This window comes from Chenopodium quinoa, unplaced genomic scaffold (genome assembly GCF_001683475.1).
Source record: "Chenopodium quinoa cultivar QQ74 unplaced genomic scaffold, ASM168347v1, whole genome shotgun sequence".
Taxonomy (NCBI): Eukaryota; Viridiplantae; Streptophyta; class Magnoliopsida; order Caryophyllales; family Amaranthaceae; genus Chenopodium; species Chenopodium quinoa.
In genome coordinates, this window is record NW_018743555.1 from 787,420 (window position 1) to 804,644 (window position 17,225).

The window sequence follows — 17,225 nt, forward strand, 5'->3', positions numbered from 1 at the left end:
CACGCTATTAATCTAATTAGCTGTATCGTACAATTAATCTAACATCCTACAAATACATATTGTGGTTGTTTAGATGAATGGCATTCAAAATAGAACCAATGCACAGCTAATCAATCATAAAATAAATTCAATCAATAATTATATACGAATGAATGAATGAATTAAAATTATACAATCATTTGACATCAAAATCAAAGGAATAGATGCTCTAAGATTCGTAAACATATATAGCAGATTTGATTGATATACAGCAGATGGGAGACTAGTTCTGTATGACTGTATCTAACAATTTTATTTTTTGAAGGTCCAAATTGGTCGTATTATTTTGAACAAAGATTGAGAATCAACGTTATCGAGTAATTCGCTGATTTGTCCAATTGATTGAAATAAAGCTTCTGCTTTCCAGGTTTTTTCAATCCATATATATGATACTGTGATTTTTTTTTTTTTTTGAGATTATGCCTCCTAGAAAGTATGAATCTGGGTCTCAAAAGCGTAACAAAAAGAGAAAATCAGAAGTGTTAATTAATTCTCAAAAAGGTTCTCTTGATAAATTCGTTATAAAAGAACCTCAAGTTCCTCTTGTTGAGCCTGTTGATGATGTCCCTATTGAGAATAATAATGTTGATGTTGATGATATTAATAATGTTAATGTTGATCTTGTTAGTGATATGCCTATTGCGGAGAATGTTGATGATGTGGATAATATTTTTGATGATGTGCCTAGTGTTAATTGCAATGTTGACGATGTGCCTATTGAGAATGATAATAATGCTGAAAATATTGATGATATGCCTTCTGATATAATGATATTGTTGATCACCGTGAAACTAGTTATGTGCCTAATATATATGATCCTAGAGTTTGGGATGGTCTTGATTCTAAAATGATTGATTTATTAGTGAAAAATGGTCCTAAAAGAGATAATTCTATTGTGAAAGGTCCTAAAGATAAATCTTCAAGACGATTTACGGCTAACTTGTATACTAGAGTTTTATCAAACGATGAGAAATGTGATAGGGATTGGCTTGTTTATTCCAAAGAGCTTGATAGAGTATATTGTTTTTGCTTTAAAATATTTAAAAAAGGGATGGGAAGAGGACAATTGACAAATGAAGGATTTTCAGATTGGGGGCATGTAGCTTTAGACTTAAAGAGCATGAGACAAGCATAGATCATGTTAAGAATATGACTACTTGGTATGAGTTGCGTCTTAGGTTTCAAAAGAATCAAACTATTGATAAGACGACTCAAATGCTAATTGAAAAAGAAAAAGACCATTGGAAGAAAGTAATGCAAAGAATTATTTCAATTGTCAAATTTCTTGCCAAACATAATCTAGCCTTTCGTGGTTCAAATGGGAAACTATACCAAAAAAGTAATGGTAATTTTTTGGGCTTGATTGAAATGTTGGCCGAGTTTGACCCAATCATTCAAGAACATGTCAACCGTATTACTAATAATGATATTCACTTTCATTATTTAGGTCATACAATTCAAAACGAGTTAATACTTTTGCTTGGTTCTGCAATAAAAAATGAAATCATTAGAAAGATAAAGCAAGCAAAATATTTCTTGGTAATTCTTGATTGTACTCCCGATGTTAGCCATCAAGAGCAAATGTCATTGATATTAAGATATGTGAATGTCTCTAATTGTAATGTTTGCATTGAGGAATCTTTCTTAGGATTTTTGAAAGTAAATGATACAACTGGCCAAGGGCTTTTTGATGTTTTACAAAATGAATTGAAAAATCTTGATCTTGATATAATGGATGTGCAAGGACAAGGCTATGATAATGGATCTAATATGAAAGGAAAGCATCAAGGAGTTCAAAAGAAATTTTTGGATTTAAATTCTAATGCTTTTTATACTCCTTGTGGTTGTCATAGTTTAAACTTGACATTATGTGATATGGCTAACATATGTAGTAAAGCTAGAGACTTTTTTGGAGTCATCCAACGTATATATACAATTTTTACAGCTTCTACTAAGAGATGGCAAATCTTGAAAGACAATGTAAAAGGACTAACTGTTAAGTCTGTGTCATCTACTCGTTGGGAAAGTCGTGTTGAAAGCGTTAAGGCTATTAGATTTCAAATGTCAGATATACGAGAAGCTTTACTTCAAGTAGTCGATAGCAATGATAAGGATTACAATATAAAGAGTGAATCTAAATCCTTAGCAAATAATGAGCTTGGTGATTTTGAGTTTTAATTGCAATAGTAATTTGGTATGAAATATTATTTGCAATTAATTTAGTAAGCAAGCTATTACAATCAAAGGATATGCTTATTGATGTGGCTATTAAAAAAATAAGAGTGTTGATTTCTTTTTTTGAGGGGTATAGAGAAACTGGTTTTTATGATGCTTTGAGTAAAGCTAAGGAAATTGCTATTGAAATGGATATTGATCCTATATTTTCCCAAAAGCGTGAAATTAAAAGAAAAAAACATTTTGATGAGAATCCAAGCACTTCATCAAATGCTCCTCTATCTCTAGAAGAATCATTTAGAGTTGATTACTTTCTTTATATTGTTGATCAAGCTATTAGTTCTCTTTATAAAAGATTTGAGCAATTTGAGGAATATGAAAATATTTTTGGTTTCTTATTCACTCCTCAAAGGATGAAGTCATTGGATGATTTAAGTTTGAAATCCTCTTGTTTGAATTTTGAAAATGCACTTATGTCTAATGAAAAATCAGATATTGATGGGAATGAATTATTTGTGGAGTTGAAGTTGCTTAAAGAAATTTTGCACAATGACATAAAAGGACCTTTTGATATTTTGATATTTTTGAATGATGTGGGTTGTTTTCCTAATGCTACTATTGCATATAGAATTTTGTTGACTATTACTGTGACAGTTGCAACTGCAGAAAGGAGTTTTTCAAAGTTAAAGCTATTGAAGTCATATCTTCGTTCTACGATGCTACAATAAAGACTTAATGGATTGGCGATGATAGCAATTGAGAATGATCTTCTAGAGAAAGTGGAATATGAAGACTTGATTGATGATTTTGCCTCAAAGAGTGTTAGAAGAATATCACTTTTCAAATAAATAGAAGTTAATATAGCTTAAGTTGATATGAGCCTTGAGTTGTATTTAGTTACTATTATCAACATGAATAAAATATCCGAATTTAATTTTGCGTGATTGAATATGTCATTGTTATATGAAAGCATTTTTATTTTGAAATGTATATATAGGAAAATTGTGCATTGCCAAAATTATAGATTAAAAAAAATGTATAATTTTAACATTATTAAGGGCCCCTTTTTCGATTTAGAACAGGGCCCCCAAAATCAATGCTACAGCCATGGTTATGACCGAACATAACCCGTAAGTCCGTAACCCGCTATGAGAGAAAATTGTGAGTGAAAAAGTGTTTTGCCTAAAGTGATATGGGTGAGTGTTAGGAATGAGATATGAAGATTTTAAGGTTTAAAAATGGCTTGGGCAGATTTTGATTAGTTTTTACCAATGAAAATTATAGCTTAATAGTTAATAATTAATAGTCGTATTTTTATTTATAAACTACTTGTAATAAAGAAATTATAACTAATTAAGTAATTTCTATTTATTAGTGACTTGCTAGTTAAAATACAACTGTTGGGTTTCGTGATGTCCAACACCACGCGGAACTAAAACCCGACCCCAAGATCCGCACATAAATAAATGCAACTAAAACATGCATATTAATTAACAACATAATTAATTAACAATAAAAGGGAAAGACGGAATTACCCTTAACGCGTGCTTCGCTCTTTCTTAGAGCTCAGGCTAGCTTGAAAGCTTCGAACCCCGCAAATGCGCAAGCCTCCAATGTCTCACACCCTTGACACCAAACCCGAACGACCCCTACCCTGAAGCTTAGTCGGGCTAGACCAAGAAAGACTAGAGTATTACGAAATTAAAGGTTTTCTCACCTATTAGGAGATGGCTTATTGAGTTCAACTCAAGTCAATAATCCCAACGCCTAAGGTTGGTATTTAAAGGCAAAGGTTCCCAAAAATTTCAATCAACTTTCCGTGTGAGAGAAATGATAGAGTGAGAAAAGTAAGCAATTAATTTAATAGATTAAATTAAAAGCCATGAAACAATAATCAAATGACAAGTGTCATCACATAAGGAAGGAGTAGGTAAGGACCACAAACCTATCCTTGGAGGGTAAGCATAAACCTACCAACCCCATGTGCATGGCACACTTGGTCAACATAAAGAAGACCAACCTCAACCCTTGGGCTTGGAGAGCAAGGCAAGGACTTCCCACATGTACCCGGTCAACACGTACAGTTGTCGGCCTTGGGTAGCAAGGCCATCTTCGCCGCCAGCCTTGCACCACAAGGCTAGGCTGGTCGTCCCTTTGTCGCAAGCCCATGCTTGCTGCCACAGGCCTATGCGCCTACCCCAAGCAGCAACAGCAGCATAGGCCTAGCAACAACAACAACAGTAGCCTCGCATGCTTGCTGGCCTTTGTTGGGCAAGCCCGGCTGGGGGGAGCTGTGGTGCGTAGCCCACACAGCTCCCCTAGCCAGCCTCACACTCCACGGCAAGCCTAGTCCTTGTGAGGGGTGCGATCCCTTGTTGCTTGCAGCCGCTTAGCCGCTTGCCTTCGATCCAAGGCGTGGCTAGGGGTCGTGCTATTCTTGTAATTTTAGCACGATTCGTCATTTGATTATTTTTCTGTCTTCATAGATTTCTAAAATCGACTCGACTTACGACGCTCGGTTTTGACGCTTTAAGCTCAGACGTCTTTGTTCATAAAACACTATTGACTTATATAATACTTCATATTAATTCGTCGTCGCGGATTGGTTACTCGATTGGGTGTGACCCAAAGGGTTCGGTCAAGATTAGGATGTAATATTAATTATGCATCAATATTACTAATCGAAAGCGGCCTCCCGCTAGGTATTTCCATCACTTGACCTCACTGAATAACTAGCTTTCTAATAATTTCGAACCCTCTATCCGAAAAAGACACTTGTTCGAAGGACACCATTCCTTTTAACAACTAATAAAATGATAATTATTACAATATCGTGTTAATGACCCGACCAATTACAAGTTTACAACTCGACTCGTTCTAATTCATTATTTGATCAATGTTACTTGTTTAAGTCTTTATATTTATGACATGAACCGATTTTACCCGATTTGTTTTGAACCAAACCCGTTTTAAAAATCGATCGAGCTCTATCTGAATCGATTATGATTTGAAATGATTACAACCCAACCCAATCAGGATCCGGTCTATTTTAACCCAAACAAATTATAAACTGGCAAAACCCATTTTCAAACCGACCGAATTCAACTCGAACCGATTATGACCTAAACTGATTACAACTCGACCCGATTAGGACCCGATATGTTTTGACCCAAAACCCGCCTTAAACTAATAACTTGTTTTTAAACCGACCAAGTTCAAACCAAACCGATTATGACCCGAACCAATTACAACCCAACCCGATCAAAATCTGACCCGAAAAGAAACCGTAATAAAAAAAAATACCTAACTGAACCGACCCAAAATTATTTAAAACCGACCCGAACTGACCCGATAATAATTCCAACCCATTACAAACTGAAAACCGATAAATCGAATCGTAAAATCGATTGACACATATTAGTAAAATGTTCCAAGATATTTTGCATTACAGGGTTTATGAGCATAACTAATCCCCAAAATCGAAAGACATCATCACTCAATATATGGTTCCACTAAACCTTCTGAGGATCAGCAATGCCACTATAACACCTAGCCAAAACAATAGAAATTGTAGTAGGAACATAAGTATAAGAACCCACAATAACAGCAAACAGATCTAGCCCTTCGTAGTACACCTGATAGTTTTAGGAGTAAAGAATAGAAGTATATATTTTTGTGTATTTTTGGAGTAAAGAATAGAAGTATATATTTCTGTGTATCATTATGAAATGGAGGAAACTTTAATTTATAGTGGAGCACTAACACAAAGAAAGAAGTCATTTACGGCAACCATGCACGCCCAAGTCAAGGAAATTAAATCCCTTCAATTGAGTGATCAGAAGCGATCAAGTATTATGTACTTAGCCTCAATTATGCACGGTCAGGCTTAAAAATGTGTACAAAGTATTTATGACCATAAAGTCAACTAATTGATATTTGCGATTTGGTTATTGATCTTTTGAAGCAAAATCGTACTTACACTTGGAGTTTTACTATGGGGAATAAATAACTCCAACAATAAATTCCAGCAATTATTCCAATTATAAAGCAAATCAGCAACAGCATAACCAAATAGGTAGGAATGAGTTTCATTATTGTCCAATGGATCTCTAAGCCCATCAAGAAACGCTGAAATCCAAGTAAAATAGCCTCAGCTGCAGAGTTAAACACATTAACAATAAACTATAATCAGCTTCAACATTTATAACCACAAAAGGAAAATTCTCAATGGTAGCCCTCTGTTTTTGCTTATTTCAATGATAGTCAACAGCGGGCTATCATTGAGAATTTAACATGTCCACAAGTTGCAAGTAACAACAATCCATACACCAAAACCAAGTTAACGTGTTGAGTGGTCACAATCAAAAGTAAAAATAAACCCCACAATTTATAAATTTCCAAAATTTAAAAGACAAGAGATCTTCACAATTGATTGACTGCAAAAACAAATTGCATCTTCAAGTCTTCACGCTAACATGTGAAGTGTCTTCATTTCACCATACATGTGTTTATCTCTAGTATCAATATTTCAAATTTCTATTTAATAGTTGATTCAAAGAATAAACTTATACGGTTATGACTTCTTCTGGAAGTCGTTGATAATAAATATTGATGATCATTATTTGATCAAACATTCATTAATACGAGTAATAATTTGATGACAAAACTTAGCTTGATATTATTAATATCATTCTTCTCATATGAATTATAATATAACACACATAATTATATACGCTAATTATGGTTCTTCTGAACCATAAGAAAACATTGTCAAGCATAAGTGATCCATTGATATTCTTTAGACGTTTCATAATTGACACGATAGCTCTCTTGCAAATACAAATAGTTAATTTCATTAACTCTCATATACTCAAACTTCAGGTTGAGATGTTAATAATGTTATCACGTACATAGATTTTCAAGAGTTTGATAATAATTGCAAATTCAAGATATAAACTTTGTAGGGCTGGATATTACAATAGGTCGTATATAAGTTCTTCAGGAACTCTTCTTAATTCATAATGTGCAATTAAATCAGTGTCATCAATAATTTCATCACAATTATAAGCCCATTGAAATATTAATCTCTTTCTAATTTTTCATCAAAGTTGTAAACATACCTTACTAAACGTTGAATGAACATTTACATACACCACAGTTATTGTATGAAATTAATGCATCCAATATGAGATATAGAAAATATGATAACATATTAACAAATATACAATAAAGTAATGCATCTAACGACTTCCTATATATGCAATAAATATCCATTAACTTATAACTCACACATGCACTTTAAAATAAGATTCAAAATGATGCAAGACACTGTACAGTGTGGATTTAAAAATCTATATTTCATTAGACTTCGGGTCCATGATAAACTTATTATCATTATCATTATGTCGACATCAAAATGTACATATATTTCAGATCCCTTACTCATTAGTCCATTCCATTATGCATATGCATATTATTCATCGGTTCCATTATGTACCTGTATTAAAAAAATTCCTTTAACTTACATTCCGCATGCTATTTTACTATGATATCTGAATACATTTTGTCATTGGTACCATCATAACTTTTCTTACATCATAGGCCATCTATTATAATAATTCAGATATCTATACCACTTTTAGGGTATTCCATACACTATGGTAATTATAAACTATTACACTATTAGTGTCAACTGCACTATCTTGCCAAATATCATATCTATTAAACAAATCTTTATTTTGGAACCGGTCATATACAACCTACACTTCAGGTGTAGTGATTCAAGTACAATTGACAAAATTTTATCTCAATGTATAAACATAATTAATATGACCAAAATGTATCTTCAACGCTATGCAACATGAGTCATAACTGAAAACAAATCAAATCATAAATATGCAACATATCTTGATAATATATATACAAAAGTTGGCATATATATAAGTTTTCAAATTACCATTATAGGGATCATAAATATTCTTTATTTATTTAATATTTTTTTTCGATTTTTCCAACTTTTGCTATTTCTTCTCCCCAAAAGTTGGTAAAATATCTCTTTTATAGGGGCGTCTAATTCTATACCAACTTAGTATATAAATTTGCATTAAAATTCATTTCATTGGGAGGATCACAATCAAAATTTATCTCTTCTGGAGAACAATTTCGATAAAGAATCATTTATTCATTAACTTTATATTTCATGTGTATTTATTATTAAATTTTCAATAATATTTACTCTTCTGGAGATCAATGTCAATGGGGAGGCATATGTTGTGCAGTTGTAAGTTTTTCTTTCTTCTCCTATTTCATATGTGCTGACATATAATAGCCCCAATCAAAAGAATTGTTATACAAACATAGATCACTTGCTTGTAATTCTACTAGGTGGTGATCTTCTGGATCTTTAAAGCTTTAAATAATGTATTTGGTGAGCTTCTGGTTATCTGATAGTTTATAATAATATATACGTTATTTTGGTGAACTTCTGGTCACCCATTAATCCTTTTTATAACCTATTAACTCTTGAAATTTTCATCAATACAAATTAGTACGAATCACAATCCAAATATATATAACTCAATCTCAATGTTATGTCTTGCCATTCAATTCATTTCATACATTTAACATTGAGGGAGCGTCGGCACAGTATCAAATGAAACTTCAGGTTTCCATAACGGTAATTATTAAACCCGGATGGCCTGATTTAATTATCACATCCAATCACTTCTCTAACTTTGAGCTCTGATCAGTTTTCCAACACTAGTGATCACTTTATTAAACTTAATTAATGCATGGCCATGAATATGATGTGATATTATAACACCAACATGTGTTTCTTTATACAATTGGCAAGACAATCAATTAATATTTTATCCAATAATTACTCATACTCTACTGGAGTTTAAATTATAAACTTGATACATTTTTATCTTGTTGGATATTTCATACTCTTCTGGAGTCTTTTATAAAATCATGGAACATAAATATTTTACTAAAAGTTATTTCTTCTAGAAATATAATGTAGTTTATCACTTCCTCAAAATCGTCATTGTCAATGGCGGCTCCTTTCCTTTTCGAAGATACTTAATTATCTTTAGATTCTATTGATCTATCACACTTCAGACACGCTATAGGTTCATAATCAATTAGTATTGTCCATCTGGGACATCAATTTTAATTGGAGCATTTATAATTAGTGTATGATCAATGACATTTATTTATATCCATCTTCAGGATGGTATCATTTTAAAATATTTAATTAACATGTGGCCACTTCTATTTAATAAATCATTGATTTTTAAGTTAAAGTATATATTAAACTGACCATCAATATATTTTATTATTTATGTGCAAGGATTACATAAAATAATGGAATGAATACAATCTCCCCCTAATCCTTGCATATGGGGAATAAAATGAATCCAACATTAAATCTCATCCAAATTTTAAGGCATAAATCATTTTAGTAATGCATGTATCAAGCATAATTACTCTTAACTCTTGCCAATTATATTAATCTCTTATAAGTATGGGCATAATAAATTTTGTAAGTAAGTTGCTTAAAATGTCATGATTAATTTCTTGAACTCATAACACTATATCTTGTTCCAATAAATATTCTTCTGAATTTTTTTTTTCATGAATAATATAATTAATTAAATGAACATCATGCAAACATGCTTATTAGTTTTCTTTCAATCGTGCAATTTCTCATTCACTTCTGGGAATGAGCTAGTGAGTCTAGTTAGCTATCATTCAATTTAAAAGAACAAAATGTGAAACTTCAAGTCCCAAAAATGGGGATGCAAATGAGTATTAGCTTGAAAGTTGATCATTTCATAGAAATTATATGTGGGATCTCATATTATCATCACTTATGATAATTTATCAATCAACTCCTTTTCCATCTAATCAACAAATAAATGAATAAAATAATATAAGATGGAATATGATTAACATAACTCGAGGTTAACTAGAAAATATCCATATATAGTTAATTAAGTATATGACATCATGCATTCAAATATTAAAAATAATTCTATCTATCATCAAAGAGCTAAATCATACTCATGAATTATATATATATATATATATATATATATATATATATATATATATATATATATATATATATATATATATATATATATATATATATATATATATATATTTATGCAAATATTCATATGGTCAATGAGATTATTTCCTCACCCACAAAAAAGTAATTCCATTCATACAGTACAAGCAATAGATCATCTTTAAAGACTTCATTGCATTTCCATGAAAATTTAGTCCACAAAGTTTAATCCATACTCATCAAATTAAAGTCACTTAATTCAATCAAAGTTAAGCTCTTTTAACAAATCGCTAGATAGACTTATAACCAATAAGTATTCTCCATAACAGATCAAAACTAGTGTGATTCTCTTTAATAGTGAACTTAATATACCAATATACCAAACGTATGTCATCTAGCATACGGAGTATACGGTCTAAACATGCCATCGAAAAAAAAAAAAACTATAAATGAGGACTTATTAATTTGGAAATCACTTAGATAGATATATTTATCATAAAATATCATAAGTAATTGATACTCTTAGGATAAAGCTAATCAAGTGTTAGCAAAGGTGTTTATCATATACAAAATAATCTATAAGTATTTGTATACATCTATTTTACTAATTTAGTTAGTATAGTATTTTCCTTAGTGTTAGCAAACGTTCAGCTATTTTAGTGAGTCAAAGATAGCTGTCAAACATTATCTTTTAGTTATCTAATTTGAAGCTCAACTTTTAGCTTGTAATTTGTACATATATTATCTGATTAGCAATATAACACTCACGGAATAAATCAATTTTTTTCATGGTATAAATACGGTTACGATTCTAAAATCAGCAAATGAAATTATAATATAGATATATTAAAATGACATAATTTATTTACTATACCTTACATTAACCAAATACGGAATAAACAATATGAAGCAACCAAACTTATTCAAGATAAAACTAGGATTAATCTCAAAGTCAATTAAAACTACGAAAATTATTAATCCGACCAACTTTGCAAATAAATCTATAATTGGTACTGTAATACGGAGTACAAGGTAAATCAACGGATATGGAAAATCAATCATCATCATATATGTGATAAAAACACTCATCACCACTTAGTTAAATTGCATATAGATATGTTACGCTGCCACTACCATCAAATTACCTTTTGATATGTCAAATTATCACATTATACAAGCGTAAAATAAATAAATTAATACTTGCTTATTGAACAATTAATATTAATCACTGAAGGTAAAAAGTTAAAAAGAATTGGATCTCATAATACATATAAATAACTATTAAACAAAATTGCAGAAATAAGACTTTGGAACTATACTTTGCATCCTAAACTATATTAAGAAAATACAATATCAATCATGCATGTTACTAGATAATTAACCAAATCGTAATATAGTTTTGTGGTAAAGTTGCTAGTTGATTATGCCATGTTAATGAGTGGTAGATATATTAGAAAATTGAAAGCAGAAGAAACAAACTAATCTATTGTGCAAATGATCAATTGTACTCACGTTACTCAAGAAATTTTATAACATAATCAAAATAGGGGTGACTACATACCTGATCACGGATAAATTATATATGCGTCGTAATTCAGTCTATATTATTCCATAGAGAGGAGATATATATATACATACAATATAAGCTTAGATAACAATATACCCTAGTTCAAGAACATTCCGAAATGATAAAGGAGGATAATGCCATACAATATTTCATAACACTTATCAATTTATCATATTAAATTTCAATCCCTACAGACTAATGTGCTGAATACAAATCCTGTAAAATTAACAGTTAACAGGCAAACTACAGCGTCTTATTCTTATCATAAATCAATAATAAGCATAATGGCAAGTACATAAAAATCAAGATACAATTTATAGGCAACAGAATTTAGTGATATTTTGGTGTAAAATTTATCAGAGGTAAAATCATAAAAATAAGTGAAAATATCTAAAAGATCTCAGAGAATCTAAGACAATAATCTTATTCTTTAACCCAAGAATCTCTATGTATAAAGATCAGTTCTAAGATTTCAATAGGCTCTAATGGAATCAGTCACAAAGAGCCCTTTTCATGCATAACAGGTAATAAAAACATTTTTTCCAAACATTTTTTCCCTCTTTAATTGTATTGCAAGTTTGAATTTTTCTAGCTTACACTATTGGAAAATAATTTTTATATAAGGTGAGATCTATGATTTACTCAAACAAATATATGCCTCTAAACTAGATTTCAATTAATACTTCGAAGTGACCAACTAAGATTCTTTCTAAACTTAAGAGTGCAAACTTAGCAAAGTTTCATGATTCTATCAACACCAAGTACCTTTTCTAAAACGCTTCGACCACCTTTTCGACCGCCTCGTCCACCACCTCTGCGACGACCTACACACACCCCATTTCGCATTTAACAAACAAAACAGAAACCCAAATCATAATTGAAAACATTCATAATTACACCTTCAATTTTAAAATTAATTCATACATTGAAACACGTATCAACTTAGAATTCGCATAAACACACTTGCTTTTTTAACTTGAATTCATACATTACCTGACATCGTACTTCACAGTAAACCCTAACGAGGGAAATTTGGGGCAAATGCAACAAGCTTGTTCCCAAACAAAAGAAAGAGGCGAGAACAGGAGAGAGAAAAGAGGAAATTCACCAAGTTATTCAAGTGAGAACAAGAGGTAAACAGGAAGAGAGAACAGAGGAGAAGAGAGGGAACCCAAGAAATAACCGAAGGAAAAAAAAAAGGGGTCGGGTGGGGGTGCTCATTAAACATCACGTGCAAGTCACGTGTTAAGGTCAACGTCGAAAATATGAGTCAAGTGACGTTTCACAAGAGTAATTTTTTTTTTTACGGGTTCACAAGAGTAATTTTATTTGGTTGGTCTTACCCAAGAATGTTTTTTATTTTAAAACCTCTCATACAAGAATATTTATTTTGGGTGATTTTTTACAGAAAAAAAAAACACAAAAAGACCAAAAAAAAAAAAAAAAAAAAAAAAACCACAAACTTCATATGTGACGGGTTAAAAGATTTATTTCAAACTTACGTTGTTGGTTATTAAGTTCAACCCCAAATTAACCAACTTATACAATTAAAATTATAAACAACAAAAAAAAAAAAAGATGTTACATATGAGCTAGTGAAGAAACAACGATGATGTATATAATATGAGCATCCAAATTTTATCTCTTGAAAGGGTTAACATTTATCATTACTAACATCATCAACATTTTTAATAAAGAAACAAACCATTTTAGTTTTTTTAATAGGAAAATTAAAAAACGGGTCCACGGATCTGGTTCCGGGTCTAGGGCCCAGACCCAGATCCAGATCCATTTTTGTCAGCAGGACCCGGATCCGTTGAGTCCAAAATTTGAAGACCCAGTACCGTGAAAAACGGATCTGGATCCACGAATCCGGGTCGGGTCCAGATCCATTGCCATCCCTACAATTATTATGGGGATTGCTTTATTAGTGTCATAGGGGTGACTCACTCAGTTATGGGTTAATGGGTCGGTCATGGGTTACTAGGTTGTTCAGGGGTTATTAAATCGTTCAGGGGTTACTTGGTTGGTTAGGGGGTCACTCGATTGGTCAGCGGTTACTTGGTCAGAGGTTATTCGTTGGTTAAGGGTTACTTGGTGTGTCAGCTAGTCACACGATGTGGCTAGTCGCACACAAAAGTTAAAGGTGGCACTCCCTCCGTTTTTAAAAACTTGATGATTTTGCTCCATTTTTCCATGTGCATTTTTTTTTTATTTTTTTTTGAAGAAATCCCGATCTTCCCATTAACATTTATGAAATTAACTAATTTAGAGGGTCTAAGTGTAGGATGACTATTTACTCACAAATGTTTGTTGACTTGAATAGAGTTAAGGTAACAATTAGGGATTAAACTTTTTTACTTTTCATCTTTTAGGACACGAACTTTTTTCTTTCATTGTTTAGGACCTATGGTTAATTCTCAAGCAATTTAACCCATATAAAAGGCTTATTAACCAACATATGCATTAATTTTTTTTTTTTTTTTTAAATATGGTTATTCCAAAGCAAAAAAAAAAAAAAATTGTCATTTATATCCGTTAAATCAAATTTTACATTATAACAAATCATCAGAGTTACAACTTACAAAATCCATTGAATTACTCCCTCCGTTTTTAAATACTTGCTCCATTTCTCTTGGACACGCATGTTGATGTTAATCTTTGATCACTAATATCTTTAATTACCAATAAATATAAATTCTAACAATTGAAAATTAATAATCTATTCATTGAGATGATTCCAACAAGTACCCACAAGACTATATTTTCTCTTATGTATAAATCACAAACATTAGTCAAAGTAAGATAAATGAATAGTAAAAAAATAGAAATGGAGCAAATATTTAAAAACGAAGGGAGTTCATGAATTATATAATTGTTCTGTTAGTTCAATATAGATCAACGTAACTAATTTTGCTAGAATAAGTAGTTAATTTGATCATTTGAACTATGTCATCAAAATTCCAAATTCCACAATTAAGCATTAAATTATGTGAACCTTTCCTTTCATCCGGATAAACTAGCTGACAAACTTTATACTTGTTTGGTAATTCTACTAGTATTGTGTCATCTAGCAAAATGAGAATTGTAATCTTGCACAGCATAAATTGATAGGACTTTTTTTTAAGAATTGATTGGCCTTTAGTTACCATCAAGCAACTGAATTGTGGAAAAATAAAGAATATGGAAATGGGTAGATATGGTTTAAATGCAATTTTACACCGGCTCGGAAACAATTGTATAAATATAATAATTCTGAATTGACCCCAAATTGGAATTCGAAATTCTAAAATACAAGAACAAACAAATAAATTCAACAATATAACAACACTAAGTATCAATTTCAACATCATAATTAATGAATACCTATACTTTTTTTTTTTTTTTTGGAAGAGAGAACAAACAGAGGAGGTTGAAAATGAAGACTAAAGAGCAGGAGTTGAAAAGGCACGGTATTTTTATGTAAACACCAAACTTTTTTTTTTTTTTTTTGAGAAAACCAATAAAAATCCTCTTTTGCAAATAAATTAGAACCTAAAATAATTAGTGGGCCCTACCATTTACTCACAGTTAATTTTTTTAACTAACATTCTTTCTTAGGTCCCAAAAAATGAAAAGTAAAAAAGTTTAATCCCTAATTGTTAGCTTAACTCGACTAGAATAGTACGAAGTACATTAATAAGGTGCGGCGTGCGCACATGTATGTTGCAAATGATATTTATTATGAGCCTAATTAATTTCAATCACTTCGTTAACCTTATGATTAATTTTCTATATCAAATATAATTTTACGAGTACGTATTAAATAAAATTAAAAATTATTTGATTCCCATGTGTAAGGTTCTAGATTTAATTCTTGAATAGAATATTAGTACTAGAGATGATTAAATTTAAGGAAAATTTTGTAGAAAAAATCTTTTAAAAGCGTCATTTTACCAACAAAAAAAACACCTCGTTCTTTGTATGTTTGGTAAGAAAAAACATGTTTAGAAAGCTTCAACATCTTTTTTTTTTTTCAGTGCGTTTCTGGTGCGGCAGGGTGCCCTATCAGTAACCCCTAAAGTAACACCCTAAGTAACCCCACTTAAGTAACTCGTCTAGTAACCCCCCAAGTAACCCCACTTAAGTAGCCCCTGATCGGACCTAGTAACCCCTAAACAAGTAAGTAACACCACCTCAAAGCCTTAAACTCCACCACACCACCACCACCACCACCTCTCGTACTCACTACCCCACGCCACCTGCCCCAACGCCACCAGCAACCACGCGCAGCAACCATGCTGCCACCAACTCCGATCCCCAAAACCACCCTAACCACCAACAACCACCAACCATGCCCATCAACCTTCACCACCAACCACCAGCAACCCACACCAACCACGCCAAGCAACCCACAAAACCAACCACCAGCAACCCCCACCAACCACGCCCACCAACCCACACCAACTCCGATCCCAAAACCCACCCTAACCACCAGCAACTCCGATCCCAAAACCACCCACACCAACCACGCCCAGCAACACACACCACGCCCAACAACCCACCACCTCTCGTACCCGCTACCACAAACAAACCCAAATCCAACCAAAACACAACCAAACCGAAAAAACAAAAACAATTAAATCTAACAAATACAATGGCTTCAAATTTCACTTCGAATAGGCTTAAATGGCCAAATTCGACTATGAAAACACTAGATCTAGAGTTTTCATGGATGAATATGGCCTTAAAATGTCTAAATTGTTTTTCCGGCGATGGAGTACGAGGAGCTTCACGACAACCACAAGCTAGGTTGGATCTTCAAGGAAGTCGACGATGATCTAGGTTGGAGAAGGAAGTCGAAAACGATCGTTGGAGCAGGAAGTCGGTGCTTCAAGAATGAGAAAATGGAGGAGAGGAGATAGAAGAGAGGAGAGAGAGAAGTGAGAGAGAAAAAAAATTGTGGTTGGTCGTAAGGTGATGCCAGCCGCATATAAAACTTTATGTGTGTTTTTCTTTTTTTTTTCTTTTTGTTTTTGGAAAATAAAAACCACCTCCCGGTGCAACCTCTTTTGAAATTGAATTGCCTTATTTTGCCTCCAAACTGGTTTGTTCATTTTCTTAAGCCTTTGATTGAATCCATCCCATTTCTCCTTACTTTCATCGTCAAACCAAAGACCCTTAATAGAATTTTAAGGTTCGATTACCTTGACCAATGGGTCAAAGTAAAGTAAAAAAAAAGTCAATAATTTAAAATTTGGGTGTAACACACATATAAAGTACATCTTGTTTCAGATAAAGAACATTATTAAAGCATATAAAAGAAAATAACAAGAAATACACATGACAGTTTATTAAGATGACTGTTATAATCTAATATATACAACT

The 17,225-nt window shown here is 32.1% G+C and overlaps 1 long non-coding RNA gene and 1 pseudogene across 1 annotated transcript; one reads left to right on the forward strand and one right to left on the reverse strand.

Annotated features, from left to right (window-relative positions):
• Positions 1-458: 458 nt before the first annotated feature.
• Positions 459-3,158, forward strand: LOC110681604 (annotated as a pseudogene).
• Positions 3,159-6,203: 3,045 nt separating this feature from the next.
• On the reverse strand, positions 6,204-13,444 carry LOC110740259. The gene is made up of 3 exons (XR_002514999.1): positions 12,852-13,444; positions 12,624-12,682; positions 6,204-6,368 (listed from the first exon to the last, which is right to left on the reverse strand). It is a non-coding gene; the product is annotated as an uncharacterized LOC110740259 (long non-coding RNA).
• Between the last annotated feature and the right edge of the window lie 3,781 nt (positions 13,445-17,225).